The sequence below is a fragment of the Schistocerca cancellata genome, unplaced genomic scaffold (assembly GCF_023864275.1).
Source record: "Schistocerca cancellata isolate TAMUIC-IGC-003103 unplaced genomic scaffold, iqSchCanc2.1 HiC_scaffold_847, whole genome shotgun sequence".
NCBI lineage: Eukaryota > Metazoa > Arthropoda > Insecta > Orthoptera > Acrididae > Schistocerca > Schistocerca cancellata.
The window spans coordinates 37,501-42,500 of NW_026046858.1; the positions used below are offsets into that span (position 1 = coordinate 37,501).

At 53.4% G+C, this 5,000-nt stretch overlaps 1 non-coding gene across 1 annotated transcript in view; it reads right to left on the reverse strand.

The window, feature by feature from the left end:
- The window catches only part of LOC126147157 (small subunit ribosomal RNA), a 1,908-nt gene extending 1,246 nt beyond the window's left edge, over positions 1–662 (reverse strand). The window contains exon 1 of the ribosomal RNA XR_007530033.1: positions 1–662. This exon is cut by the window's left edge and continues 1,246 nt beyond it. This is a non-coding gene — a ribosomal RNA (small subunit ribosomal RNA).
- Positions 663–5,000: the final 4,338 nt, after the last annotated feature.

Below are 5,000 nucleotides of genomic sequence, written 5' to 3' on the forward strand. Positions count from 1 at the left end.
GACACAAATCCAACTACGAGCTTTTTAACCGCAACAACTTTAATATACGCTATTGGAGCTGGAATTACCGCGGCTGCTGGCACCAGACTTGCCCTCCAATAGATACTCGTTAAAGGATTTAAAGTGTACTCATTCCGATTACGGGGCCTCGGATGAGTCCCGTATCGTTATTTTTCGTCACTACCTCCCCGTGCCGGGAGTGGGTAATTTGCGCGCCTGCTGCCTTCCTTGGATGTGGTAGCCGTTTCTCAGGCTCCCTCTCCGGAATCGAACCCTGATTCCCCGTTACCCGTTACAACCATGGTAGGCGCAGAACCTACCATCGACAGTTGATAAGGCAGACATTTGAAAGATGCGTCGCCGGTACGAGGACCGTGCGATCAGCCCAAAGTTATTCAGAGTCACCAAGGCAAACGGACCGGACGAGCCGACCGATTGGTTTTGATCTAATAAAAGCGTCCCTTCCATCTCTGGTCGGGACTCTGTTTGCATGTATTAGCTCTAGAATTACCACAGTTATCCAAGTAACGTGGGTACGATCTAAGGAACCATAACTGATTTAATGAGCCATTCGCGGTTTCACCTTAATGCGGCTTGTACTGAGACATGCATGGCTTAATCTTTGAGACAAGCATATGACTACTGGCAGGATCAACCAGGGAGCTGCGTCAACTAGAGCTGAGCAGCCGGCCGCCCGGGAGTGTGTCCCAGAGGCCCGCGCGAACACGCAAGCGTCCGCTCAATTATTCTGCAAACAGGAGGAGGCTGAGCTCCCCTGCACAATACACCTCGAAACCCTCTCAGGTCCCGGCGGCGCGCAGCGCCGTCCTAAGTACTTGGTCGGGTTCGAGAGAGGCGCAATCGCCCGGAGTTAGGCGAGTAGACGCTTTAGGTGCGACCACCCGTGCTCCCAACTGAGCTTGCCGCTGCCGACAGAGGCCCGGGAGCGTGCTGTCGTGGCATTGCCGGCGGGAGACAACACGCGCCACCTACGGTGACCGGCAGCTCCAACGCCAGCGCCACAGAAGGGCAAAGGCCCCACGTGGGTGCCGAAGCGAACTCTCCCAGCACAGCGCACGTGCCAACACGTCTGCACAACTGCGATACAAACCACCAGCGAGAACCGCTGGGGCGACCGAGCAGCAGACGGCGTCGCGGCGCCGAGTGCCGGGCGGCGGCGCATCCTCAACGCACACAGTCCTCAATCGGACCAGCACACTGCAGATGTCCACCGCGCTTCGCACCGGGCCGGCGAGGACCCACTTTGGCTGCACGGCGCCGCGCGCAGGGTGCCCCGGCGCGCAGCTGCGCCGCCTGCCGCGTCCGTCGGCCGGCGCGCCTGCCACTGGGCGCCCCCACCAGCCGGCTGTAGCGCGTGCGCCCACGCACCGCGCGGCCAGCACGCCGGGCGGCCCCCCCTCACCGGCCGGGGACAGTCCCACCCACCCACAGCCGCGTATCGCTTCACACCCAGATTCACATTCACGTTCGTTGGTATGGTGGGGACCGCTTCGTAGCTGTACCGATCGTTGCCCTCACAGATGTACCTCCAGCAAGGACAACCGCACCACAACGGGTTACCAGTTGTTCATTTGCGTAACGTCACCAGTAAACGTACACGTCCATCCCCGTTTGCAAAGTCAACTATTATTGCATGCCTGCCTGTCAGGTGTCAAGACACACTACATCCGCTCACATCCACGCAACAAAATGTGCCCGACTAGAGGGCACGTGGAAGGTGCCCCCGTACGTATGCGATGTCCACTGCGCGACCAACTGTCAACCGGCCTCTGTAGCATGTCGCAGATGTGGAACGCGGGGCACCGTGCTATCACATTGTGTGAGAAGAGACTACTACGTCTGCATACACGCGCCACTACATGAACAGACGGCTCATGCTGATCGCCATCCACTGCGTCCATTACTCCCACACGTCTCTATGGCGTACCACACTGCAATGCAGCTGTTATGGGGAGATGACACGTAGCTGTGTACACAACATTCTGAGCGGGTTGCGGTTGGACAATACATTACTGTAACGTGTCATATGCCAATTACAGAGCAGGGTAAGGCACAACTTGGGTTAGGTTAAGGCACAACTTGGGTTAGGTTAAGGCACAACTTGGGTTAGGTTAAGGCACAACTTGGGTTAGGTTAAGGCACAACTTGGGTTAGGTTAAGGCACAACTTGGGTTAGGTTAAGGCACAACTTGGGTTAGGTTAAGGCACAACTTGGGTTAGGTTAAGGCACAACTTGGGTTAGGTTAAGGCACAACGTGGGTTAGGTTAAGGCACAACGTGGGTTAGGTTAAGGCACAACGTGGGTTAGGTTAAGGCACAACGTGGGTTAGGTTAAGGCACAACGTGGGTTAGGTTAAGGCACAACGTGGGTTAGGTTAAGGCACAACGTGGGTTAGGTTAAGGCACAACGTGGGTTAGGTTAAGGCACAACGTGGGTTAGGTTAAGGCACAACGTGGGTTAGGTTAAGGCACAACGTGGGTTAGGTTAAGGCACAACGTGGGTTAGGTTAAGGCACAACGTGGGTTAGGTTAAGGCACAACTTGGGGGTAGATTGCGGTGCAAATTGCGTTACATTGCGGTGCAAATTGCGTTACATTGCGGTGCAAATTGCGTTACATTGCGGTGCAAATTGCGTTACATTGCGGTGCAAATTGCGTTACATTGCGGTGCAAATTGCGTTACATTGCGGTGCAAATTGCGTTACATTGCGGTGCAAATTGCGTTACATTGCGGTGCAAATTGCGTTACATTGCGGTGCAAATTGCGTTACATTGCGGTGCAAATTGAGTTACATTGCGGTGCAAATTGAGTTACATTGCGGTGCAAATTGCGTTACATTGCGGTGCAAATTGCGTTACATTGCGGTGCAAATTGCGTTACATTGCGGTGCAAATTGAGTTACATTGCGGTGCAAATTGAGTTACATTGCGGTGCAAATTGAGTTACATTGCGGTGCAAATTGAGTTACATTGCGGTGCAAATTGAGTTACATTGCGGTGCAAATTGAGTTACATTGTGGTGCAAATTGAGTTACATTGCGGTGCAAATTGAGTTACATTGCGGTGCAAATTGAGTTACATTGCGGTGCAAATTGAGGTAGGTTAAGGTGCAACACAGGTTAGGTTAAGGTGCAACATAGGTTAGGGTGCAAGATGGGTTAGGTTAAGGTGCAAGATGGGTTAGGTTAAGGTGCAAGATGGGTTAGGTTAAGGTGACATAGGTTAGGTTAAGGTGACATAGGTTAGGTTAAGGTGACATAGGTTAGGTTAAGGTGACATAGGTTAGGTTAAGGTGACATAGGTTAGGTTAAGGTGACATAGGTTAGGTTAAGGTGACATAGGTTAGGTTAAGGTGACATAGGTTAGGTTAAGGTGACATAGGTTAGGTTAAGGTGACATAGGTTAGGTTAAGGTACAAACTGGGTTGTGTTATGGTACACATTGCGTTGTAGTACAGTACACGTTAGGTTTGGGTACGGTACACAATGTGGTATGGGATGGCGTGTTGTGGGGGGGGGGGGGTGAGGTTCGTTGATATCGACCGTAGGACGTGGATGCCCGAGGCAGCGTCAGTGTGTCAAAGGAGTTATGTCACGTCGGGATGCGCTTTTCGCTAGTGAGAGGGGGCGAGCCGTGTCTGTGGTTGCGGCAGACCTGTGTGTTTCATTCCTGCCAGTGTGTTTGTGCTGTAAGACGAGGCAGTGTGGTGATGTTGGGTGCACCCCTGTGTAGGACATGTGTGGGTGTTGGTGGCTTCTCTGAGCAATTGTGGTTGTCGGACGAGTGGGGTATTCTGTTTTATGATTGGACCTCCCGGTCTGGTTATCATAGCGTAGTTGGTGTACTGTGGCGGATAGGATGCACCGGACGTTGGTCCATGCTGGTGCTTAGTTGTTGTATCTGTGTCTGTTACAGGCAGAGAGTAGTGTGTGATAGAGTGTGTGGCTGACGTGTGGTTCATTTTGTGTGTACGGACGTTCAGCATGTATAGGGGCATTTGCGTATATAATCTATCTATGTGGGCCTGCATAGTTTACTGAGCAGTGCTGTGAGGTGACTGAACTACGAGTGACGTACTGATTTACAGCGGAATGGTTGCCTTGTACCAAAGATGGAGTATCGGAGGACCGTCTATATTCTGAGAGGAGCCCTGTTTGCCACTGGGCGTGGGGTCTCGCGTCCTGCGGTTCAGTGCCCCCAGGGAAGCGCGCGGAGGTGGTGCTGCTGCTGCTGTAGCAAGCGAGCTACTTACAGCATGTATAGGGACAGCGGGAATATGGCATATTCGATATAACTCTTCATGAAACGCAAGATATAGGGGCGGATTGCACGTTACGAGTGCGGGAAGAGTCCGCCGTTCATCCGCTGGAGTTGCGATTTGGGCGGTTGGGGTGGGGCACGTGCGGGTGCGGGTGGAGCGATTGTCGGTCGACGACTTCGTGCGACGCAGGCACAGGCGTTGGGGCTCCTGTGGTGGGCAGATGATGCAGGCTTTGTGGGTGGCGTCGGAAAATGGGCACTGTGGGACCTAGCGATGTCGTAGTCGGCGTGGCGTCTCATAGATGGCGGTATCATCGGTGCAGCAGGTCATGTTGCGGGGGACCTGGAGGTGGCGGTATTTTTGTTTGTGGTGCGCTCGACATGGTGGACGTAGTGTCGTCCGATTCGCGTAGATGGAGCTATTGCATGTGGTTTCGTCACATTGTCATAGATGGCGGTGCCGTGTTTTGGAGGTATGGTTGGCGTAGTTTCGTTGGATTCCTGTAGATGGAGGTGTCGTTTCTGGGCCGGATGGGAATGTAGTTTGGTCACATTCCCAAAGATGGCTGTGTTGTGCCTGTGGGCGGCATTGTCAACATCGTGCGGTATGGTCTGTTTATTGTGGACGTTGATGGCGTCGGGACCAGAGGGCGCGCGCGAACCGTTGACCACGCGTTATTCACGCAAGCACACTTCGTACTATTTTCCCACCCTCCTAC